The sequence below is a fragment of the Schistocerca piceifrons genome, chromosome 4 (assembly GCF_021461385.2).
Source record: "Schistocerca piceifrons isolate TAMUIC-IGC-003096 chromosome 4, iqSchPice1.1, whole genome shotgun sequence".
NCBI classification, from domain to species: domain Eukaryota; kingdom Metazoa; phylum Arthropoda; class Insecta; order Orthoptera; family Acrididae; genus Schistocerca; species Schistocerca piceifrons.
In genome coordinates this window covers 711,201,694-711,228,638 of record NC_060141.1, presented here as the reverse complement: position 1 = coordinate 711,228,638, position 26,945 = coordinate 711,201,694, and the positions used below count along the sequence as shown (strand labels likewise).

The 26,945-nt window shown below is 43.9% G+C and overlaps 1 protein-coding gene across 1 annotated transcript in view; it reads right to left on the bottom strand.

Annotated features, from left to right (window-relative positions):
• The window catches only part of LOC124796125 (odorant receptor Or2-like), a 74,464-nt gene that overhangs the window by 30,632 nt on the left and 16,887 nt on the right, over positions 1-26,945 (bottom strand). The gene's annotated exons all lie outside the window — the stretch shown is intronic.

Below are 26,945 nucleotides of genomic sequence, written 5' to 3'. Positions count from 1 at the left end.
AAAGGGCAGAGCATTGGCGGAGCAGTCATTTCTCCTCAGTTAGTTTATGTGTATAGGTTTCCGACGTGGTTATCGCCGCACGACGGGAATTAAGAGATTTTGAACACGGAATGGTAGCTGGAGCTAGACGCAAGGGTCATTTCATTTCGGAAATCGTTAGGGAATTCAATATTCCGAAAGCCACAGTGTCAAGAGTGTGTCGAGAATACCACATTTCAGACATTACCTCTCACCACAAACAACGCAGTGGCCGACGGCCTTCACTTAACAACCGAGAACAGCAGCGTTTGCTGAATTGTCACAGCTAACAGGCAAAAACCTCTCCGTGAAATAACCGCAGAAAGCAATGTCGGACATGAGACGAACTTATCCGTTACGACAGTGCGGCGAAATTCGGCGTTGATTGTTAATGGCAGCAGGCGACCGAGGCGAGTGCCTTTGTGCCTTTGCTAACACCACGACATCGCATGCAGCGCCTCTCCTGTGCTCCTGACCATATCAATTGGATCCTAGGCGAATGGAAAACCGTGGCTGGTCAGATGAGATGCGATTTCAGTTGATAAGAGCTGATGGTAGCGCTCGAGTGTGGCGCAGCCAGTCAACAAGGCATATGCAAGCTAGTGGTGGCTCTGTAATGTTTTTTTTGTTTTTTTTGTTTTTGCACATCTACTTACGTAGGACCAAACTGAGGAAAGAATCTCCAAGGTCATGGAACGTGTCAGTACATGAAATTACAACATAAAAGTAATAACAGATAAAATAAAGCGTTTATGAACCCAAAAAAAGACAAGCCATAAGTTTACGTAAACGCAACCAACAATATAACACACGATTCAGCTTAATTTTTCAAGGAACTCCTCGGCAGTACAGAAGGAGTCATCCATGAGGAAATTCTTCAGTTACGATTTGAAAGTCCGTGAGTTACTGCTAAGATTTTCGAATTCTTGTGGTAAGTTACTGAAAATGGATGTAGCAGTATAATGCACACCCTTCTGCACAGGAGTCAAGGAAGTACGCTCGAAATTCAAATTGGATTTCTGCCTAGTATTAACCGAGTGAAAGCTGCTAAGTCGTGGGAATAAGGTGATACTGTTAACAAGAAACGATAGTAAAGCATATATGTCTTGAGAGGCCAATGTCAGAATACCCAGGTTAATGAACAGGGGTCGACAAGGGGTTGGCGTAATTACACCACTTATTGCCTGAACCGCCCGTTTCTGAGTCAAAGACATCCTTTGAGAATGAGAAGAGTTACGCCAAAATATACCATACGTCATGAATGAAAATAAGCAAAGTGGACTACTTTTCCTGTCGAACTATCACTTATTGCAGATACCGTACGAATAGTAAAAATGGCAGCAGTAAATCGTTGAGCAAGAACCTGAACGTGGGATTTCCACAACATTTTACTGTCTATCTGAAGACCTAAAAATTGGAACTGTTCAGTTTCACTAATCATACGCCAGTTTTGTGAAATTAAAACGTCCGCTTTGTTGAATTATGTGTTAGAAACAGCAAAAACTGAGTCTTACTGTGATTTAGCGTTAATTTGTTTTTTACAAACCTTGAACTTATGTCATGAACTGCACTATCTGAAACAGAGCTAATGTTGCACACAACGTTCTTTACTACCAGGCTAGTGTCAGCAGCAAACGGAAATATTTCAGAGTTACTCGTAATACTAGAGGGCATATCATTTATATAAAGAAGGATCAGGAATGGCCCCAGCACTGATCCCCACTGATCCCCACTCCGACCCTACATCATAGCCCTTCTCAACACTGTGAACAATGACCTTTGCTGTCTTTTGTTAAGGTAAGAGGCCAACCAACTGTGACCTACTCTCCATATACCATAATGGTCCAACTTCTGGAGCAATATTTTGTGATCAAAACTGGGCTGTGTTTACATGACATGGTTCAAATGGCTCTAGGCATTATGGGACTTAACATGTGAGATCTTCAGTCCCCTAGACTTAGAACGACTTAAACCTAAGGACATCACACATAACCATGCCCGAGGCAGCATTCGAACCTACGACCGTAGCAGCCGCGCGGTTCCGGACTGAAGCGCCTAGAACCGCTCGGCCACAGCTGCCGGCTTGCATGACATTGGCTGGGCCCTCCGCTCTGGTCCAAATGAACTGACAATTGACTGGAAATGGTTATGTTCGACTACTTGGAAACTATTTGCAACAATTATGGACTTCATATTCCTAAATAACGATATCATGTCATCGGGCCGCAGTTTTTCGCGATTGGTTTGAAGAACATCCTGGACAATTCGAGCGAATGATTTGGCCACCCAGATCGGCCGACATGAATCCTATCCAACATTTGTGAGACATAAAGCAGAGGTCAGTCCGTCCACAAAATACTGCCCCGGCAACACTTTCGCAATTATGAACGGATACAGAGACAGCATGGCTCCGTATTTCTGCTGGGGACATCCAATCGCGAGTTCAGACCATGCCACGTCGAGATTCTGCACAACGCCAGGCAAAAGAAAGTCTGACAGTATATTACAAGGTATTCCGTGACTTTCGTCACCTCAGTGCAAAGGTGAAGTTCTCCTCAACACAAAGGTTGATTTGAACAACGTACTGCTTAATTAGGCTTTTAGTTATCAGATGTGGTAGTCGTTTCCTTCTTTCGACCTTTGAATAGACTTACACAATCAGTTACAGGAGGACATAACGTTACTTCAAAGTACACTGCAATTTGGAATTTATTTTCCTTGAGATTATTCCAATGGATGCTGTAGCGCCATCTGCTTTTCCTACAGCGTCATTCCACTTCTGGTTGTCCCGGACAGTAACTACTGGATATTTTATGGATGTCACTGTCTCCTGTTATTTATCGCCAATAGTATAGTCTAACAGTAAACAATCTCTTTGCCCAATCCAAGCGCAGAATATTGAAGTTATATACATTCTAGATATTCTAATGAACTTTTATTATTTTCTTATGGAGTTCCATAGTTAATTAAACATTGTAAATTGGAAACGCTTTGACACAAAAAAAAATTTTCTGCTAAGTGTTACTGGGAGGCCGACGCCGAATAGAGCCGTGGTCATCGAACTTTTTTGCTTAAGAGCCAATATTGACATTGTAGGGCGACTCTTCGGACCGGGGGATATAAAACGGCCACTCAAAGAGCAATTCAGTTTTCACCAAATCATGGTTACTGATAGGAACTTACCACTTACACATCTAGAATCTAGATATTATAAGGTTTCATAACAAATATTTTAAGCAAAAAAGAAAATAATATGTTTAAACTACATATATGTTTCTGAAGGCTTACATGGAGACAAATTTTCCTTATCTAAGCGGGTGCTGTGGGTCTGCCAGTGCAACATGATGTCATGATTTTTCCTGATTTCCGGGCACGTCTTCTGGGCATCTTCACCCGCTAGTGTCCGAAAGAACATCGAGCAGCTTCAGCAGACCATTTTCATTCGGATTTTTGTATTAGGCCAGATGTAACAGAACAGAGACGGTATTAAAACTTAATTGATTCAAAACTGTGTCGAAGGACTGAAATGTCGTTTGATAGTTTCGTATATAAAAGAGTTCAGAATTCAGTTTATCTACAGTATTACGCGTGTTTTTAGAAAGTACTGCTGACCAGACACTTCCTTCACAACTGACCATATCGTTTTAATTTTACCCTGTGAATAAGCTATTCTATTGGCGCACCACATAGTCTTTGCCTTCCTAATAACATTTTTAAGCACCTTACAATACGGTTTGTACTGGGCAGCTGTAGCTTGATCGTGACTACTTCTAACATTTTGATATAATTCCCGCTTTGTTCTACATGATATCCTTATCCCACTAGTCAGCCGCCCAGGCTTCCTTTTACTGCTAGTACTCATTTAGAACGCTCTAATGGAAAGCAACTCTCAAGGAGCATCAGAAATGTCTTAAGGAAAGCATTATATTTGACAGCTATGTTATCGGTACTATAAACATCGTGCCACTGTAGTTTCTTGATGAGTTTTAAAAATCTCTCTATTGCCGTTGGATTAACTTTTCTACATAGTTTGAAATTATATGTGACATTTGTTTGAGTACAAAAGCCTTTTAGTGTTAAAATTTGTGCATCATGGTCTGAAACGCCATTCACTCTTTTACTAACAGAATGCCCATCTAATTATGGAGAATGATTAAAAATACTGTCTATGGCTGTGCTACTGTTTGCCTGCACCCTAGCTGGAAAAAACACGTCCGCATCAGATCATATGAATTTAGGAGATCAACCAACATCCTTTTTCTTGCACAATCATATACAAAATTAATATTGAAGTCACTACATATAACTAATTTCTTGTACTTCCCATAAAGTGAACCAAGAACCCTCTATAGCTTGAGCATAAATGATCTGAAGTCAGAGTTAGGGGACCTATAAACAACAAACTTAGAAGTTTAGTTTCATTAAATTCAACTGCCTCTGTACTATATTCAAATATCTGTTCAGTGCAGAGCCGTGATACGTGTATGGACTCAAATGGAATATTGTTTTTTTACGTACATGGCCACTCCGCCACCCTTCAAAAAACTCCTTGAGAAACAGCCAGCTAATCTTTATCCTGGTAAAGGAAGCCTTTGAACTGTCAAATTGTTTAAGTGGTGCTCCGATATACCAATAATTTCATATTCAACATCTATAAGCAGTTCACTAACTTTATCTCTTGTTAGATCGCTTACTACTGCTACAGTGGCAGGTTATCAAAATTTTGTGAGTTGGAACGTGGTGTTACAGTCGACGCACGAGCGATGGGACACAGCATCTCCGTGGTAGCGATGAAGTGGGGATTTTCCCGTATGACAATTTCACGACTGTACCGTGAATGTCAGGAGTCCAATAACATCAAGTCTCCGACATCGCTGCGGCCGGAAAAATATCCTGCAAGAACGGGACCAACGACGACTGAAGAGAATCGTTCAACGTGACAGAAGTGCAACCCTTCCGCAAATTGCTGCAGATTTCAATGCTGGGCCATCAAGAAGCGAAGCATTCAACGAAGCATCATCGATATGGGCTTTCGGAGCCGTAGGCCCACTCGTGCACCATTTATGACACAAAGCTTTACGCCTCTCCTGGACCCATTAGCACCCACATTGGACAGTTGATGACTTTTAACATGTTGTCTGGTCTGAGGAGTCTCGTTTCAAATTGTATCGAGCGGATGGACGTGTACGGGTCTGGAGACAACCTCATGAATCCATGCGCCCTCTATGTCAGCAGTGGACTGTTCAAGCTGGTAGAGGCTCTGTAATGATGTGGGGCGTGTGCAGTTGGAGTGATGTGGGACCCTTGACTCGTCTAGATATGATCTGATAGGTGACACGTCACCTGCATCCATTCATGTCCATTGTGCATTCCGACGGACTTGGATAATTCCAGCAGGACAATACCACACCCCAAACGTCCAGAACTGCTGCATACTGGCTCACTTCCGCTGCCCACCAGACTCCCCAGACGTGATCATTATTGAGCATATCTGGGATGCCTTGTAATGTGCTGTTCATAAGAGATCTCCACCTCCTCGTACTTTTACTGATTTATGGACAGCCCTGCATGATTCATGGTGTCAGTTCCTTCCAGCACTACTTCATACATGTGTCGAGTCCATGAAACGTCGTGATGCGGCTGTTCTGCCTACTCTCGAGGACCCTACATGATATTAGGCAGGTGTACCAGTTTCTTATCCTCTTAATGTACACTCCTGGAAATTGAAATAAGAACACCGTGAATTCATTGTCCCAGGAAGGGGAAACTTTATTGACACATTCCTGGGGTCAGATACATCACATGATCACACTGACAGAACCACAGGCACATAGACACAGGCAACAGAGCATGCACAATGTCGGCACTAGTACAGTGTATATCCACCTTTCGCAGCAATGCAGGCTGCTATTCTCCCATGGAGACGATCGTAGAGATGCTGGATGTAGTCCTGTGGAACGGCTTGCCATGCCATTTCCACTTGGCGCCTCAGTTGGACCAGCGTTCGTGCTGGACGTGCAGACCGCGTGAGACGACGCTTCATCCAGTCCCAATCATGCTCAATGGGGGACAGATCCGGAGATCTTGCTGGCCAGGGTAGTTGACTTACACCTTCTAGAGCACGTTGGGTGGCACGGGATACATGCGGACGTGCATTGTCCTGTTGGAACAGCAAGTTCCCTTGCCGGTCTAGGAATGGTAGAACGATGGGTTCGATGACGGTTTGGATGTACCGTGCACTATTCAGTGTCCCCTCGACGATCACCAGTGGTGTACGGCCAGTGTAGGAGATCGCTCCCCACACCATGATGCCGGGTGTTGGACCTGTGTGCCTCGGTCGTATGCAGTCCTGATTGTGGCGATCACCTGCACGGCGCCAAACACGCATACGACCATCATTGTCACCCAGGCAGAAGCGACTCTCATCGCTGAAGACGACACGTCTCCATTCGTCCCTCCATTCACGCCTGTCGCGACACCACTGGAGGCGGGCTGCACGATGTTGGGGCGTGAGCGGAAGACGGCCTAACGGTGTGCGGGACCGTAGCCCAGCTTCATGGAGACGGTTGCGAATGGTCCTCGCCGATACCCCAGGAGCAACAGCGTCCCTAATTTGCTGGGAAGTGGCGGTGCGGTCCCCTACGGCACTGCGTAGGATCCTACGGTCTTGGCGTGCATCCGTGCGTCGCTGCGGTCCGGTCCCAGGTCGACGGGCACGTGCACCTTCCGCCGACCACTGGCGACAACATCGATGTACTGTGGAGACCTCACGCCCCACGTGTTGAGCAATTCGGCGGTACGTCCACCCGGCCTCCCGCATGCCCACTATACGCCCTCGCTCAAAGTCCGTCAACTGCACATACGGTTCACGTCCACGCTGTCGCGGCATGCTACCAGTGTTAAAGACTGCGATGGAGCTCCGTATGCCACGGCAAACTGGCTGACACTGACGGCGGCGGTGCACAAATGCTGCGCAGCTAGCGCCATTCGACGGCCAACACCGCGGTTCCTGGTGTGTCCGCTGTGCCGTGCGTGTGATCATTGCTTGTACAGCCCTCTCGCAGTGTCCGGAGCAAGTATGGTGGGTCTGACACACCGGTGTCAATGTGTTCTTTTTTCCATTTCCAGGAGTGTAGTTCGGCGTGTTTCTGTTTATCAGGCTATGTGTTAGCTTACTGGTTTTCCGAAGGCCTGCAACTGTTCAGCACAGAATACTGTGCTGTACAGTGTGTGCTGCAGAGTGTCTGGTTCACTGCACCTGTCACAGGCGTCTGTCCTGACCAGATGTGTGCCTGTTAGTTTTTCATTTGTCGGTATCGTCCTGTTGACAACCTTGTACGACGTACTCCGGATTTCTGGTGGTAAAATACGCTTTGAGACGTTTTACCATACTACATTTCACAGGTATTGCGGAGATTGGATATTTTTGACTCAGTGGTTTTCTTGAGTGGATTTCCTCTGACTTGGACGTATATTTTCTGTGCACCTCTAAAATCAATACCTCTTATGTAGCTCTTTTACACCAATCATCAAACCTTTGCAAATCTTCCTGCATTTTACATACATAGTTCCACAAGAAAGTGTACGCCGTTGTCTGTATGAAATAAAAGACACTAGTATAAATATAAGTTTACATGAAAATACATGTTATTACTAATTGCACAATTACCTAATAGTTAATCCAATCACCACCTTATAGATTATAGCTTCGAACCTTTTTGGTGTGCTTTGATGCCTTGACCACCAAAATTGCTGACCTGAACCTGATGGAACGCTTATGAATTCCTATCGTTCTCCAGCTATGTGCTCACAATCCACCATCCCGTAACTGACGGGAATTCCCAGTTTGTGGCTGGAAGACGGAATTCTGTATATTGTTATCATTATTATTATATTTCGTAATATTTATCTGTGTAAAATTCGTCTGTAATTCTGTATTTTTCCTTATTCTTCACCTTCCTTCCTCTCTCACCGCCCCAAATATCTTTCTCAGAATCTTCGTTACCCATCTCAATAACCAGCCTTCCTCCTTTGTGCTCATCACCCAGCCATCCAATCCATAAATTACTATAGGTCTCAATATAGTCAAATATATTTGGATTTTTGGACTCCCACTAATATTTCTGGACTTGAATACAATCTGCAAGGTATAATAACATCGGTTTCCACTTACTGTCCTTTCTTGAATTTCTGCTGCTGTACTATTACCATCTGTTGTCATCGAGCCTAGATATTTAAACATTTCCACTCTTTGGCACTGTTCCCCATTTATTTTTATTGAAGTCTCTCCTCTACCCCCACCAGGATCTCCCATCGTCATATATTTTCTTTTGTCTATATTAACTTCCAGTTCTAATTTTCCGCGCAGCTTTTTCCATTGCAGCATAATCATCCTTCAAGGCTTTGATATTCCTTGCAGTTAATGTTACTTGATCAGCGTATACCACCACCTGGGCCTTCCGAGGTCTTACAGTACGCACACCAAACTAGCATTTGTTGCAGTAAACAAATCTGGTCTATTGTGGACCTTTTTCTCCTAAAAACCAGCCTGATGATCCCCGTGTATCATTTCCACAAGGTATTCTAGCCGATAGGCTAAAATCTTACTAAACAGCTTAAACGTTGTATCTAAGAGAGTAATACCGAAGTAATTATTGGTATTTGCCGGATTACATTCTGTAGTGCTAAGTTAAAGAGCAGTGGGAGAGCACATCTCCCCGCCGCAGCGCCCTCCCCACATCCAACTCTCCTGACAACTCTTGCTCCGTTCTGAACTTTCATACTGTTGCTTTCATGGTCATTTGGCTCAGCCTTACTCATTTTAGCGGGATTCTAAAATCCTTTGCTTCTTCTATTTATAAAATATCTCTAGCTGTTGTGTACATAGTTCCGCGTAGTCAGCGCATACACAACTTTCCCACTAGAGCGCGCCCCGCTAAGCACAACAGCGCAGGCGCAGCGCTCGTCCGTCTCCGCACTACGAGATGGCGCTATCTTAGAGACAGACCAAATTCCGCTTCCGCCGATCCGCGTATTAATATGTAACGCAGCCAATGAGATTGCTGCTAACGTAGAACCTTTTCTCCTCGCGGATCACACTCACGCAGTGATACGTGAACGCTCGAGGTATTATAACGAGTGTACAGACCTCCGATTAGAATCTCCTTATGTATGTATTAATTTATTCTTGTTTTAGTTATCATGTCACTCGGCTGCAGAGCGGCGGGTTGTGCTGCTGACAGGCCTCCCCTGCCCATATGGGGCAGGGGCATGAAATCACAATAAAGGAAAAAAAAAACTCCGATTAGTCAGTCTGCATTAGTCTGCACCAGTCTGTACCAGTCTGCATTAGTCTATAGTCAAGTTTCAGTCTGCGCCTAATAAGATTATCATATTCCTGTACATAGCCATGAAGAGAAATGTATAGACACTTTGTCAAGTATCAGAGATATGTGAGAATAAGATTAACGTACCAAGAGCAAAGGAACTTCAGATTGTCAATCGTAAATAGCATCCAGAATCAAGTTAAGTAAGTTTTATGATTGTTATTATTTTAATAAGTGTGTGTGAAATTTAATCAAGTTCTCATTAAAGTTGGTCACCGTCAATCTGCTACTCTAAGCGTGCAAGTGGCATTTCTATCGTCTGACCTAACGGCAGAAGATAAACACACCACGATAAGACCACGAGACATATTGCTGACATTCGCCTACTTCGTTAGAACGACAAGTCAAATAATCTGATGGTGTGCGTACCGAAGGTCTTACAGTACGCACACCACACTAGCATTTGTTGCAGTAAACAAATCTGGTCTATTGTGGACCTTTTTCTTCTAAAAATCAGCCTGATGATCCCCGTGTATCATTTCCACAAGGTATTCTAGCCGATAGGCTAAAATCTTACTAAACAGTTTAAACGTTGTATCTAAGAGAGTAATACCGAAGTAATTGCTGCACTCTGCTTATCGCCTTTATTATGTAGTGCGCAGACTGTTCCCCATTCTCCAGTCCTTAGGCACTTGTTCATTTATCCGGATTTCCTTTATTAATTAACAGCCGTCTTCTCCTACTGCTTTTTTATTCTTGAAGTTTTTAATTGCATTCTTCACTTCGTCTAAGTTCGGTGGTAGTATTTAGACAAAAAATAACAGAGAAGCCCCTCCCCACTGCCCGCAAAGGGGCATCATGTTAAAACGATGTAGCCCTACAATAGCCTAGATAATCGTCTCGGTTCGGCGAGAGAGTGAATCCACGAGTTTTTTCAAGAATTCCGTATCTAGCTGGATTCCGTATCCAGCTGGCGCGTCTGATTCATCAGTTAGAGCAAGGCCGACCACGGCGAGCCAAACTTCACGGATGGAGGGTGTGTGGGCCACAGGCGAGCCAAGTCCCAGCCTGTCCCGGCTTTTCGGAAGTACTCGGAGCAGCGCGACGTTTCAGACAGCATTTTAGATACTGAGGATAATGGGCAAGGGGCACGACATTTATAGTGTGCGGACAAACTGAGAATTTGGTTCTGACGGGAGGCATGCTAGGGTAGTCCGTGAAACTGCAGTGACTACTGCGACCGGTTGGCTCAGTGGTCAGAGCATATGCCTAGTAAGCAGCGGACCTGGGTTCGAATCCCAGCCCTTCACAAATTCTCAACTTTTCTCGTTGATTTCAATCAATGTCCACTCGTAACCAGGAACTGTAGTTCCTTTGTGTCCTATTTCATTCAGTATTGCTGTGTGGCATTTTTCGGTCGGTACAACTCTCGTGAGTTCGGCAGAATCGTGGTGTCACCGTCGTTTAGCCTCCACTATTTGTTCGTGCTGTGGAGGACGTTCACAAGTCCAGTGGCTGCACAAAATGGCAGCTAGCGATCTATCGATACAAGCCTTTATAAATGAATGGAAATGATAGGAGAGAGAGAGAATATGGTTCAAAAGGCTCTGAGCACTATGGGACTTAACATCTGAGGTCATCAGTCCCCTAGAACTTAGAACTACTTAAACCTAACTAACCTAAGGACAGCAAACACACATCCATGCCCGAGGCAGGATTCGAACCTGCGACCGTAGTGCTCGCGCGGTTCCAGACTGTAGCGCCTACAACCGCTCGGCCACCCAAGCCGGTGGAGAGAGAGAGATATGAGAATTCTCAGTATATATTATACATTAGAATAAGGGACGGGTAGTGCAGATTTGCTACGAAACATTACAGTACCATCCAAAAAAAACTTAAAGATTTGTTTGGCAATGAAAGAGCCAAAATTTACAATGACCGACAGACGGGATTCATTGTTCTCTACATCAAGAAGCATTTTGTGCTAAATTTACAGGCATGGAGAGCTTAAAAAAATTGGTCGTTAGAAGAGAAAGTTTCTGAAGTCGAAAGTATCATTCAGCTGTCAGTTGCTACAGTTTTCGATGGACCTGAACGAAGAGTATGAAGACTTCATATGTTAATGAAAAGTAAGTTGGTCAAGTGAAGAAGCATGCCTGGGACGATTTTTCGACTTAAAACTCGCTGTTATTGAGTTTATGAAGGAAAAAGAAACATTCAGAATGAACTGCAGAACTCACATTTTAAGTACACGTGACGGCACACTACCCACAATAGGACACTGCAAGGAGAGAAACAACTTGCTTCTGATCAATTGGGCATGCATGTGAAGAAGTGGCACAGTCTGAAAAAGTCAGTCAAGTTCCCTTAGCTCAATGGCGTAAAAGAAAATGCGAGGTTTGAAGAATTCATCGTGGCCTTGAAAGAATTACAGGTTTAGTTTCCTACTAGTTTTGAGGACCCTGCGAAACTTACATATGTTTTCGAGAAAGTTTGCCTTTTCAGTTGAAATAACACTAGAAGTGCAGTTACAAGTGACTGATCTGCAAGTTAAGTCCCGTTTTAGACACAAATCCCTTTAGCGTTAACACGGTCCGGTACGTCTACATTGCTTTGTTCGGGTAGAGTTTCCACGTGTCCGTAATAAGATTGCAAAAGTGCTACACTATTTCCATCAACGTATGTGTGTAAAGACGTTTTTCCGATTATGAATCTAAATAAGTCACGATTTCATGGCAATCTGAGGGCGGAAATTGTGAAATTGTCTGCGTCTATCCGTATACCGACGGTTTATACGAGATAAAAATTATGTGTCTTCAGTGCGCCAAACATAATTAAATAATACCGAAAATTTGTTTTGTGTTTTATGTGTGCTGTTGAAAAACATGAAAAATAACGTAGTGCGACTGCATTGCCATTTAAATGCGGTGCGTTCGCAGTTTTCTCCCCGTCACGTTCAGACACCAAGGCGTGGCTGTGGGGAAACCCGCCAACCCGGTTGAACTCTATGGCACTCGTGTCAGGGCATGACCCCCGGGTGGAATGCTTGACCAACCCTGAATTAGAGCCTCTCGTTCACGACTGGATCCCGTAGAAGTACTGAAATGGGATGGGGGGTGGGATGTTGATGCTACACGTCAACCGCTGTTCCACATACTGACAGACGCTTCCTATGGGATGAAGATCGAGTGATTCAGTGGGCCAATCGAGTTGCGATTGGCTGCCAGTGTATTCGTCAAACCAGGAACGATTGCATGCAGTCATTCGAATGTGGAGGTTGTCATTTTGAAAGACGGAAGTGCCCTCAGCATGCACGTAATTGTCCGTGTAGAACAAAGGGCAACACTAGATCTCCAGGAGTGTTTAAATAAACACCTTGGTTCAGATTCACGAAACTCGAGACCATGTCATGGTGTGCCAAGGTTGGCACTGTTTCAACGCATGATATAAGTTGGCAGTACTTCTACCGTCTGCGATTTATGAGATCGCTGCCAGAAAGGATGTTCCTCTGTGGGTCAGCAAGGAGGAAGTGAGCAGTGACAATACGGAGCTGAATGAGGAAGCAGTTGTGGCGGCTTTCCTTGCAATCCGATATCTGCAGTTGGTTGGACGTATGCTCTGAAACACTGTATAACGTCTGTACACCACTGGGCCTGTAAGATGGGAGAGTGCATTTGTGGTGTATGTAGCGAGCCTGGGCTGCGCTTGCTCTTCGTGCTAAAAGGCGCTGTCGTATTTGCTGAGTTCCGTCTTGGGTGGCAGTGAGTTGTATTTTGAGTCCACCGAGAGACAGTGTTCCTGTGCTGAAGCACATAGAGTGTTTCTACGGGTGCTGATATTTGTGCTTACTATTTTCTGAAACCGAGTTATGTTGTTCGTTGTTGTGGTCTTCAGTCCTGAGACTGGTTTGATGCAGCTCCCCACGCTACTCTATCCTGTGCAAGCTTCATCTCCCAGTACCTACTGCAACATACATCCTTCTGAATCTGCTTAGTGTATTCATCTCTTGGTCTCCCTCTACGATTTTTACCCTCCACGCTGCCCTCCAGTACCAAATTGGTGATCTCTTAATGCCTCAGAACATGTCCTACCAACCGATCCCTTCTTCTAGTCAAGTTGTGCCACAAACTCCTCTTCTCCCCAATTCTATTCAATACCTCCTCATTAGTTATGTGATCTACCCATCTAATCTTCAACATTATTCTGTAGCACCACATTTCTAAAGCTTCTATTCTCTTCTTGTCTAAACTATTTATCGTGCATGTTTTACTTCCATACATGACTACACCCCATCCAAATACTTTCAGAAACGACTTCCTGACACTTAAATCAATACTCGATGTTAGCGAATTTCTCTTCTTTAGAAACACTTTCCTTGCCATTGCCAGTCTACATTTTATATCCTCTCTACTTCGACCATCATCAGTTATTTTCCTCCCCAAATAGTAAAACTCCTTTACTACTTTAAGTGTCTCATTTCCTAATATAATTCCCTCAGCATCACCCGACTTAATTCGACTACATTCCATTATCCTCGTTTTGCTTTTGTTGATGTTCATCTTATACCCTCCTTTCAAGACACTGTCCATTCCGTTCAACTGCTCTTCCAAGTCCTTTGCTGTCTCTGACAGAATTACAATGTCATCGGCGAACCTCAAAGTTTTTATTTCTTCTCCATGGATTTTAATACCTACTCCGAACTTTTCTTTTATTTCCTTTACTTCTTGCTCAATATATAGATTGAATAGCATCGGGGAGAGGCTACAACCCTGTTTCACTCCCTTCCCAACCACTGCTTCCCTTTCTTGTCCCTCGACTCTTATAACTGCCATCTGGTTTCTGTACAAATTGTAAATAGCTTTTCGCTCCCTGTATTTTACCCCTAACACCTCCAGAATTTGAAAGAGAGTATTCCAGTCAACATTGTCAAAAGTTTTCTCTAAGTCTACAAATGCTAGAAACGTAGGTTTCCCTTTCCTTAATCTTTCTTCTAAGGTAAGTCGTAGGGTCAGTATTGCCTCACGTGTTCCAACATTTCTACGGAATCCAAACTTATCTTCCCCGAGGTCGGCGTCTACCAGTTTTTCCTTTCGTCTGTAAAGAATTCGCGTTAGTATTTTGCAGCTGTGACTTATTAAACTGATAGTTCGGTAATTTTACATCTGTCAACACCTGCTTTCTTTGGGATTGGAATTATTATATTCTTCTTGAAGACTGAGGGAATTTCGCCTGTCTCATACATCTTGCTCACCAGATGACAGAGTTTTGTCAGGACTGTTTCTCCCAAGGCTATCAGTAGTTCTAATGGAATATTGTCTACTCCCGGGGCCTTGTTTCGACTTAGGTCTTTCAGTGCTCTGTCAAACTCTTCATGCAGTATCATATCTCCCATGTCATCTTCATCTACCTCCTCTTCCATTCCCATAATATTGTCCTCAAGAACATCGCCCCTTTATAGACCCTCTATATACTCCTTCCACCTTTCCCTTCTTTGCTTAGAACTGGGTTTCCATCTGACCTCTTGATATTCATGCAAGTGGTTCTCTTTTCTCCAAAGATCTCTTTAATTTTCCTGTACGCAGTATCTATTTTACCCCTCGTGAGATAAGCCTCTACATCCTTACATTTGTCTTCTAGCCATCCCTGCTTAGCTATTTTGCACTTCCTGTCGATCTCATTTTTGAGCGTTTGTATTCATTTTTGCCTGCTTCACTTACTGCATTTTTGTATTTCCTCCTTTCATCAATTAAATTCAGTATCTCTTCTGTTACCCAAGGATTTCTACTAGCCCTCGTCTTTTTACCTTCTTGATGCTCTGCTGCCTTCACTATTTCATTCCTCAAAGCTACCCATTCTTCTTCTACTGTATTTCTTTCCGCCATGCCTGTCAATTGTTCCCTTATGCTCTCCCTGAAGCTCTCTACAACCTCTGGTTCTTTTAGTTTATCCAGGTCCCATCTCCTTAAATTCCCACTTTTTTTGCAGTTTCTTCAGTTTTAATCTACAGTTCATAACCAATAGATTGTGATCAGAGTCCACATCTGCCCCTGGAAATGTCTTACAATTTAAAATCTGGTTTCTAAATTTCTGTCTTAACATTGTATAATCTATCTGAAACCTTCTAGTACCTCCAGGGTTCTTCCATGTAAACAACCTTCTTTCATGATTCTTGAACCAAGTGTTAGCTATGCTCTGTGCAAAATTCTACCAGGCGGCTTCCTCTTTCATTTCTTAGCCCCAATCCATATTCACCTACTAAGTTTCCTTCTCTTCCTACTGTCGAATTCCAGTCACCCATGACTATTAAATTTTCGTATCCCTTCACTACCTGAATAATTTATTTTATCTCATCATACATTTCATCTACTTCTTCATCATCTGCAGAGCTAGTTGGCATACAAACTTGTACTAGTGTAGTGGGTGTGGGCTTCGTGTCTATCTTGCCCACAATAATGCGTTCACTATGCCGTTTGTAGTAGCGTACCCGCACTCCTATTTTTTATTCATTATTAAACCTACTCCTGCATTACCCCTATTTGATTTATACTCACGCAATTAACTGTCAATTACTGGAATGTGTACTGATATTTACGCTGGCCAGCAGTTGTAAAAGGAAGAAGTGTAGAACTGCCTTAATGTTAAGAACACTTTTACTGGATTTTAATTATGGTCTGTTGCAGGTCGGATTCCCTTTATATTTATTACTTGGAAGAATCGATGTACTAAATGCCTGTCACATGTGGGAAGAAGAACACGCAGTGAACAAGAGCAGCTAATGTTTTTTGTGCCTCGTATTATCCTGAATATACTGCAGCCGCTATAATTACGTAATTCTAATGTTATCTGGATGTGTTGGAAGATAGTTTGCCTTACGACTGATGTAAAAGTTTCTAGGCAATTCCTTTCTCTATTTTTGCGTGATAATTTCTGAAAGAGAACCATATGACCAAGAATTTCCTTTGGTAGTCATGGTTGTATGAGTGTACTATCTGGTTTAATCTTTTACAATTACGCCGCACTTGCTGGCCTATCTTAGCTAAAGAATATTTTCCTCGAGGATATTAATTCTTTATTCAGATAAGAATTTTGACCGTTGTGTTATGTGTCACCCTTTCTTTTTTCTGATATTGTGTTTCCTAAATCTGCTGTTATTGGCAAACCTGTTTAAAGAATCGAAATACATTTTGGCTAAAGCTGTCTTGATGAGAGGCTATTTGCTAGACTCTTTTCTTAAGTGATTCACATAAGTGAAGGCTTAAGTCTTTTAAGTAAGTTTGGCTTGTTCTTAAATTCATATTTCTTTGAGCTGTGAATCCATGTAAGTTGGCTTTGGAATGTTGAAGTGGGTTAGTGTTAAATGTAATAAACGTTTCAATAAATGTTTCATGTAAAATGTGACCCAAGCTTAATCAACCGGTCCACCCTTTTAATCCTGATGGCACAGTACTCTGCAACGCTTGCACGAAAAATTCCCCCGACAACGTCTCATTGGACTGTCGGTGCGCTCGACACCTTATGCCATTTGAAAAGATGCAAAGCCGCTACTGGTCGGATTACGCTAAACACCTGCAGTCGGCTACTGTCTAGTCTCTGTGTCCTTTGGCCTACTGTGGACGTGCAGCTTTAGGTACCGGTGTGAACAACGGCCTTTAGGGAATCCAAATGTCAGTTGCAAGCAGTTTCCTTCGCAGTGTTCGTCGGAAGCTGATTGAGATGGACCTTCATTTACTAATGTTACGTGGCAATCTTTGACGATATGATACGTAACCAAAGTATTTCAATTAGGAGACCGCGGTAAAGTCGTAATATGAGTAATGCACTTGAATATGCAATCAAGTACGAGTTATTACAATGATTGCCAATCCCTTTAATTTCAGTTCTGTCTTTTTACGGTCGTCATTCTTTCTGCCAAGAAGCCAGGTGTTTTTAATTGAAGTCGTAAAGCGATCACTGGCAACCTCGCGGAAATTATTTAGTAGATCGAGGAGGGGCGTGTGTGTACTTGCCTTCCCTTTCATTTGCCAGGACGCAATATCAACTCTTTCCGGGGAAAGAACTCCTAACTTCTGCCCCCACTTTAGAGACAGGTAACATCATTGGTTAATGAAGTCGAAATACGTAAGAGAAGAGATTTTAGTAACATACGAGGGCTTTTCGGGAAGTAACGTCTGATCGGTGGCGAAATGGAAACCGCAGTGAAAGTCAAAAATTTTCTATTTGCAACAGTTAGCTACATCTTCCAGATACTTCTCTACATTGTCGCCGCTCTGACTTAGACATATGTCGTAGCGTTGCACCAACTTTCCAATACCCTCGTCATAAAAGGCAGCCGCCTGTGCTTTCCGCCAATTCTCTACACTGGTCTACAGCTCGTTGTCTGTGCCAAAATGTTGTTTTCATAGCCAGCGGTTCATGTGAGCAGAGATGAAACTCAGGGGGAGCCAATTACGAGCTGTATTGAGCATGATCAAACACATCCCATCGGAAATGCTGCATGAACGTCTTCATTGCCTCTGCAGAGTATGGCAGAGAACTGACATGAGAAAGAAACGCATGACTTTTGTGTTATGTGGGTTGCATGATGTCAGGCGACATCACTCATCAGGCCCTCATACTTTCCGACAGACACTATTTCCTAGGCATCTTCACGCGCTCTCTACGCTCAGAACTGAAAAGAGCGAAGTATTGCGATCGACGGGCTTACTAGAGACACTGCCCAACACATCTGTGCAAAGCTTTATCGAATTTTCAGTGTGGGTTCCATTTCGCGCCCGATCGGATCTTACTTTCCGAATAGCTCTCGTATTTCGGAACTTATCGTTAGTTGGAACTCGCAGTCTTTTCAGTAATTGGCTACAGAGATTCCGACGCAGGGAGAGCTAGCACAATTCTATAATAGCGAACGGAGACAGCTTTCTTCTTGGACAGACAGGAAGAACATTTCATCTTAGGCGGGCACCGAGAACTCTTCGATTTTTGAAGCCCAGCGGCCACCTTCGCCTCCGTCTTGCAGAGTTGGGACTCAATATTCCGAGATTCACGGTGTTAAGAGTGTGTCCAACAGCCTTTACTTAACGACCAAGAGCAGCGGCGTTAGCATAGAGTTGTCAGGGAAAGAGAGAAGCAACACTGTGTGAAATAACCGCAGAAATCACTTTCTGACGTACAACAAACATATCTGTTAGGACAGTGCGGTGAAATTTGGCGTTAATGGACCCTGTCAGCAGAAGATGGACGCGAGTGCCATTGCTGACGGCGCGACATTACCTACACCGTCTCTCATGGGCTCGTGACCGTATCGGTTGGACCCTAGACGAGTGGCAAACAGTGGCCTGGTCATATGAGTCCCGATTTCAGCTCGTAAGACCTGATAATAGGGTTCGAGTGTGACGCACAACCCACGAAGCCATGGACCCAAGTTGTGAAGAAGGCATTGTGCAAGCTAGTGATGGCTCCTTACTGGTGTGTGCTGTGTTTACATGGAATGGACAGGAGCCTCTGGTCCAACTAAACCGATTATCGACTGGAAATTGTTATGTTCAGCTACTTCGAGACCATCTGTAGCCATTCGTGGACTTCATGTTCCCAAACAACGATGGAATTTTTGTGAATGACACAGCGCCTTGTCACCGGGCCACAATTGCTCGTGATTAGTTGAAGAACATTCTGGGCAATTAGAGCGAATTATTTGGTCACCCAGGTCGCCCAACGTGAATCCCATCTAACATTTATGGCGCATAATCGAGATACCAGTTGGTGCACAAAATCCTGCACCAGCAACACTTTCGCTATTACGGGCGGCAGTAGAGGCAGCATGGCAGGGGACTTCCAATGCCACGTCGAGCTGCTGTACTACACGGGCAAATGGAGGTCCAACACGATATTAGGTGGTAACCCATTACTTTCGTCATCTCATTGTATTTCCCTCTCGCGTTGCCTACGGTATTAGTGCACCATGGGGTCACACACTGCCTGCAGCTATCCTGCTTCCCCACGTTTTATAGTTCAAATGTTCTGTCGAAATTCACGAGCATCTCATCCTAGGGACCAGTTGTTTTTATTTCTTCTCCATCCCAAATAGGTCGATAGGGGGCGGCGAGGGGCTGTCAGTTGTACAAGGATCTCCTTTAGCCAATATATAAAATAGAAACGAAAATGAAAGAGATTTTCACTCTGTAGTGGAGTGTGCCCCGATATGAAACTATCTGGCAGATTAAAACTTAGTGCCGGACCGAGACTCGAACTGCGGACCTTTGCCTTCCACAGGCAAGTGCTCTACCATCTTTTTTTTTTTTTTTTTTGTTCGCTTCGTTCGTTAGATCTGCTGGGGGCGGACGTCGTATGACACCCGCTTTTTTTTTTAGTTCGTTGTTGATCGGTGAACTCAGTTTTTTTGTTATAGAGCGCAGCTAACCCTCTGACCGAACAAGCTGAGCCACCGTGCCGGCATCATCTGAGCTACCCAAGCACGACTCACGACCTGCCATCACATCTTTACTTCTGCCAGTACCTTGTCTCCTACCAAGGGCAGTAGAGCACTTACCTGCAAAAGGCAAATGTCCCGAGTTCGAGTCTCGGTCCGGCACACAGTTTTAATCTGCCAGGAAGTTTCACATCAGCGCACACTCCGCTGCAGAGTGAAAATCTCATTCTGGAAACATCCCTCAGGCTGTGGCTAAGCCATGACTCCGCAATACCCTTTCTTTCAGGAGTGCTAGTTCTGCAAGGTTCGCAGGAGAGCTTCTGTAAAGTTTGGAAGGTAGGAGACGAGATACTGGCAAAAGTAAATCTGTAAGGACGGGGCGTGAGTCGTGCTTGGGTAGCTCAGTTGGTAGAGCACTTGCCCGCGAAAGGCAAAGGTCCCCAGTTCGAGTCTCGGCCCGGCACACAGTTTTAATCTGCCAGGTAGTTTCAGAAACGAACATAATTAAAAAGACGAAAATTTACATGTTTTCCAAAATCGCTGCATAGATGATTTGCATTGATGGTATTAAAAACTAAATATGACTGTTAGGACTTGTCCTGGGAAAGGCTGTTTGGAGGAGAGAACGTCAGGAATTTCGTAAGGGTGAGGTGGGTTGTAACTGTGGAGGCCGGGATAAGTGATGAGGTGGATTGTTAGAAACAGAAAGGGAGTAGGAGACAGGAGTGTGGGCTAGGTCATATTGTAAAAATGACAGGAAAAGATGGACAGGAAACGAGGAGCCCTGATATACGTTAGGTTAGGGAGAGAAGAGTTGATAGGAGGGATAAACATCGGGGCAGATTTCATAGGGGTGGTGGGAAGTGGAGAGGGAGAGAAGAGGGGAACAAAGGGGGAGAAGCTTGGTTGAGAGAGGATATCGAATGTGTCTATGAGTAGGGTTGATGGGATGTATCAGTATGCATATGGCAGCTTACCAGCATTGTAAGCTAGAGGAGAATAATAGCGTCGTTGGAGACGAGATTTACGATAACGTAGGAAATTCGGAAGTGCAGGCACCAGTATACAACATTCATCTGTTAGACCTAACTGGCAGAAACTGATCCAAAATCATCAGTCGTGCTAACAGTGTCTCTACTAACCCATTCTTAAACAGGATGGGACTTGCGGTAATGTAACCTAGGTCTAACAGCATACATGGGATGCAAGTGGGTCCCGAGCAGCAGCGCAAGTCCTCTCGAGCCATATTTTACGGCGCTACGCTTCTTCCCAGCCTCTGCTCCTCACAGCGAAGCTTTCCCCACGTCCGTATTTACTTACATAATTAGGCCACTTCGCAATTCGGTGTTTGGTTTGCCATCTGCGACGCGTGCAATGCACAACCAACACGTGTAGTATTACACTTTAATGTCTCAGTGACAACGAAGCCATTATGGATGGGCCACTAGTTCAGATATACAATGGTAGAGGAGGAAATGAGTCATGGGCTCCTTAAAGGACTGATTTCGATATTGTCTGATGTGATGTACATCTGTACCCTACACGTCACCTTACGGTAGGTGGTGGAGGATTATTTCCAATCTTTCGCATTCCACACACAAACAGCGCATGGGAACAAGTCTGGCAATTAGCCTTCTTACGAGCGCCGATTTCTCTGATTGTCTGCAATGGTCTTTCCGCAGGATGTATGTGCGAAGTACTGTGTTTCTTGTCTCTTCTTGAAATGTACATTTACGAATTTTTAACCCCTTGAGCACCAAGGGTTTCTGACTGAAATCACGATTTTATTATTACTATTTTTTTAAGTACCAGTGCCTTTTTCATCAAAGTACCGATGCTGTTGCAAGAGAGAGAGAGATCTAATTTTACACTGCACTACTCCTACGAATATTCTATCGCACTGTAGGAATCATTTATGGTGCAAAAGCAACAGTTCGCATGGAGATTGTGCTAGGTGATTCTTGAAGATTGTGACTATTTTGTGATAATTGACAACAGAAGAAAGCGTATCTAAAATTATTGTAATGTAAATTTGATAGACGTTGAAAATACCGCTTCAGTTGTAATGTTCTATTTATTTAGAACATGAGCAGTTTCAGGCTCTTATATGCCCATCATAAGGTGTTATACTCTCTGGCCGGACATGGGGGTTGAAACCCTCTACCATCCTCTACACCTACAAATCCTTAATCCGTCCCATCCTCTGTTATGCCAGTCCCACCTAGATATCTGCCCCCCCCCCCCAAATTCTATAAGTCCCTCCAGATCCTTGAGCGCCATGCATTCCGCCTCGCCTTCCGTATACGCCTCCCGTCCCCCACGCGGATCCTCTACGACCTCATTCCTTTCCCCCATCTGCTCCTATTCCTCGAACATATCCGCATACTCTACATCTCCCGCCGCCTTGATCCCCCTCACCCCCTGGTTGCTCCTCTCCTCTCCAAGCCCCGCCCTCTGCTGCACCTTCACTGTTGTGTCCCCCCTACCCTCCATCTCTACACCCTTCATCTCCTTTCCCAAGGTGGCTTCCGTCAACTCCCCCTCCCGGATGATACCCTCTCTCCCTCCATTTATCCCTCAATCAACTCTGATCCTCACTTCTTCCCCCTCTTCCATCCTGTTTTTTCCTACCCTCTCTCTGCCTTCCTTCTCTCCCCTGAGTCCTTTTGCGTTTCCTTCCTCTGCCTTTCTCAATTCCCTCTCGCCTCTGCCCTGCTCCCCCCTTCTGAGTCGTCTCCCTCTGTCGGTTCCTCCCCCCTTTCGTTTTTTATCTCCTCCCTCCTTTTTTTCCCCCCTCATGTGTCCAGGTCCCCATCCCCCATCTACCCTTGCCTGTGGTGTCATCTACATGCCGACTTTTTTTTAGTGCAGTGTTTCAGTGATTGTTAAGTCTTGTGCATCTTTTCCGAAGTGTTGCGAACGGACATCATACTGTCGCTGGGTGTTATTTTTATATCTCTTGCGAACAGAAACCAGACTGTCTTCGTGTTTTTTAATTGTCTGTCTACTATTTTCCCTGTCTGCTTCCTGTGTATTTTATTATCATCGCCCACTATTTGTTTTATGTTCTTACTTTCCACAAATTTCCCCATTTTACTATTTACGCCACCGTTTTATTGCCTGCTTTTATTGTTTCTTATCATCTTACGTATTAAAAATCCTGTAGGCTGAAGAGCAGCGTATTAAGCTGCTGCCAGCCCGCCCCTTTCGGGGGGGGAATCGAAATCCAGTAAAGGAAAAAAACGTGTTATACTGAAAATAAACAAGAGACTAGAGCTAATAATAGTTTTACACGCAGTAATACAATAAAAGAGCGAAAAAGAAGTTTCATGTAACATTTTAGAAACCAACGGTAGGGGTAGGAGCTTCAAATCTAACTCAGTGGCAAAGTGCCACCAGACAGTACGTGGGACGACTGCCTGGGTAAAGAAATATGCAATGAACACCAGGACACTTACACTTTGCGCTGTGATCCCGAGCGCCGCGGTGGAGTACAGGACGCGGTGCATCACCGCTCGAACCGGTCATATTCTAAATAAAAAGAACCTTACAACTGAAGAGGCAATTTCAACCTCTGCTATAATACTCAGTTGCGGATGCTGCTCCGACAGGATTGTTTGAATGTAAATTTGAATTTGTACTAATGTTTTATGGAAGGTTTCGAAATGAAATAACCATGGCATTATATAGTTTTCTAAAAAATTAATTAAATTTGAAGCCCATTTTTTGCTAGTTCTTTAGAACTGTAATTTGTTTTAGTTATGAATTAATGGAAGTTTCGAGATATGGGATCGTGTCTAGAACAAATGCGAAATTGCTTTTAAATATAACATATGAAAACATGGAAGACTGGAAACTGTTTGTCCCAGTTTTTCCAAAGTGAAACCACTTCCTTCAATACAATTGATTGTTTACGTTTTTCCAATTTCTTCTTCTATTCGATGCTTAGTATGATATTGAAGTATAATTTTGCGAAAAATTTTAAAATTACATTTCAAAGTGAAAAAACTCTTTGGAAAAATTGATTGTTTACTTCTCGCCAATTTCTTCTTATATTCGTTGCTTACTAAAGGTTAATTTCGTGAAAATTTTTAAAATTATATTTTTTTCTTGTTCTTAGGATTCAGAGGGTTAACCGAAACTCCTGCGTGATGCATAACAACACTGCTGCTTCGTCTGTCACAAGAGTTAGGAAATCATGTCCTTAACGCTCTCGTGCTTACTAAACTAACGAGTGACGAAACGCATCGTTGTTATTTGGATCTTCTCTATTTCATCTGTTAATGCTGCGTGCTAACGATACAAGACTGGGGAGCAATATTCAAGAATCAGCCACAGCTCTCGTGGATGAATTGTGTTCCCTTAGGAATCTTCCTATGAATTTCAACCAGGGATATGCTTCCACTTCAGATAGTTGTATGCAGTCATTCCACTTTAACTCATTTCGAACTGTTACTCACAGGTGTCTAACTGTGTCCAGTGGTACATCACCAATGGTGTAATGGAACAATAATGGATCTTTCCATCCTTTTATGCGCAATATGCTGCATTTATTGAGAGTCGATTGCCTGTTCCTGCATTCCTAAGTGGGATGCTACATCACTGACGTTCAAGAAATTGTTGGTGCCATATCCTTAATTCCAAACTCTGACTGCCCTCGTAAGTTTTTTAGTATGCTGTGACTTTAAGAATGCTTTGGCTTTAACCGAAAAAATTGGTGGGTTGTAGTACACAGTGACTCGAAAATACATTATCTGATCAAAAGTATCCAGACACGTATTAGTGGACATTAATATGGTGTGAGTCCACTCATCGCCTTTATTACGGATTAAACTCTGCTGGTAACGCTTACAATGAGGTCTGTGTCTGAATTTCTGTGAAGGAATGGCAGTCTATTGCTACTCAAGAGACGAAGCCAGAGAATGTAATATTGGACGATGGGGTCTGTATCTGTAAAATGTATTCATATCCTCCCGCATAAAGGGTTTTCTTATGCGCGATAAGAGGACCACACCCTAACTACGAAAAAAGCTTACGTACCCTAACACCACCTCCTCCATACTTCACTGTTGACACTACACATCACGGCAGGTAGCGTTCTCAAGGCACTCGCCAATCCCAAACGCTTCCATCCGATTGCCACAGAGTATATCACTCCAGATCACTCGTTTCCTGTCATCCCTTCTCCAGAGGCGTCGCTCTTTACAGCACCTTAATCGTCGCTTGCGGTTGATGGCAGAAATGTGTGGCTTATGAGCAGCTGTTTGACGATTGTACCCCATTCTTTGAACTCCCTCAGCACACTCATTGGCTAGCTGGACTGGTTGTAACACTCTGGAACTCACGAGTGACTTCTCCCACTCATTTCATGCGATCTTTTTACAATCACTCTCGGGAATGCCCGATGGCCCCTGTCCATCAGTACACGAGATCTGCCTTGTTTTACTTTAGCTGTGATTGCTGCTTCGTGTTCCCACTTCACAGTTACACCTCCAACAGTCAACATGGGCAGATTCAAAATGGTACAACTATCGCTGATGGATTTGTCAGTCAGCTGACATCCATTTTCCACGTTCTGAGTGAATCAACTTTCCAGACCGACCCCTTCTATTGATACTGCTGCTCTGATGATAACAGAATACTGTCTGCCTTCTTTTACACTGGCGCCACCGCCTCTCGTGACATCTAACGGCCAATGCCGCATTACTTACAGCTGTCGGGATACAGATGATGTAGCTAAACATCGGAAACTACTCAGAAGTGAATGCGAAACAGATCGATATTTTAATTCAACAGTAGCAGCCCACAGAGCAAATGTATTATCACCTAGAGAATTCGTTGTGCCCGAAGCCTCCGTTGGACCTAAACATTCCATTCCAGTTTCTGTCGTTACAATTTACTTACATACTATAGCGTCGTCCGTGAACAGCCGAACAGAGTTTCTGACGATACCAAAATGATCATTTAACGGCTTGATAACGTTATCATGTGTTTATCCTGAAATTACGTTTTCATCAATGTAGATCATCGTCCCGTTAAGAACGTCGTCCCGTTTTATGTTCCAGTAAGTCCTACTTCCAGTTACAAACCACCTTCGCTGCTCGTAATCCCGTATTCTGTTCACTAAGCAACAATGTGAAACTGTATAGAATGCCTTACTCAAGTCAAGGAACATGATACCAACATTTAGAGAAATTCTTGATGAGTAGAGTAGGGTAGTGGCCGAAACCCCTATTGTCTTATAAGCGAATTTAGTAAATTTAAGATTGTTTCATCGTCCTTATAAAACCAGTCTCACTTTCAAATGTTGTTACACCTGGACATGTAAACTTCGTCCACAGCCCCGGCGGGCCAATCGGTACCGACCGACCGCCGCGTCATCCTCCGCCACTGGCGTCACTGGACGCGGTATGGAGGGGCGTGGGGTGAGCACAAGGCTCTCCCGGCGACTATCAGTTTTCATGATGTGGAGCTGTTACTACTCGGTCAAGCAGCTCCTCAGCTGGCACTACGAGGCTGAGTTCACCACGTTCCAGTTCGCCAAACGAGGAAAAATCCTTGCAGTAACCGGAATCGAACGCGGGTCCTTCGCGTGGCAGTCAGCTGCGTTGACCACTCAGCTACGAAGGAGGGCATTTATCGTATACCTCACAAAGTTTTCGATGTGATGAAACTCCAGTATAGAGCTTCTACGTAGCTGGCGTGAAACTGGTAATATGGTCGACAACCTCTTGTACTATGTGTCACATGAACAGAAACTACACCTAAAAAGCACCGGACGAAAATAAGAGTTATTTTCAGAATATTTTACTGTAAAGGATCCACGGACTCCAGTGGCTTGGTAAATAGTAATTGTAATTCGGTTGGTTTTTTACCCCTAATTATATTTCTTGTGCATTGCATTGAAAATATAAGAGTAGGATAAAGATATGGAAACACGGAGTAACTCAGCGTCTTTTGACATCCTTAGTTATTCCTTCCCATCTTCTCCATCAAAGGGTCAGAACAACTCTCAGGCGTGGTGAAGCCAGTCTTCCTAGGGGAAGAAAACCCTCATCACGAATCCTGGTCTTCCAGGGTGGCAGTTCTGCGATGGCGTCTCGCTATCCACATTAAAAAGACAGCCAGCTAAAATATCCAGTAATACGCTTCGGTTTTCGGATTTTTTTGATGGAATT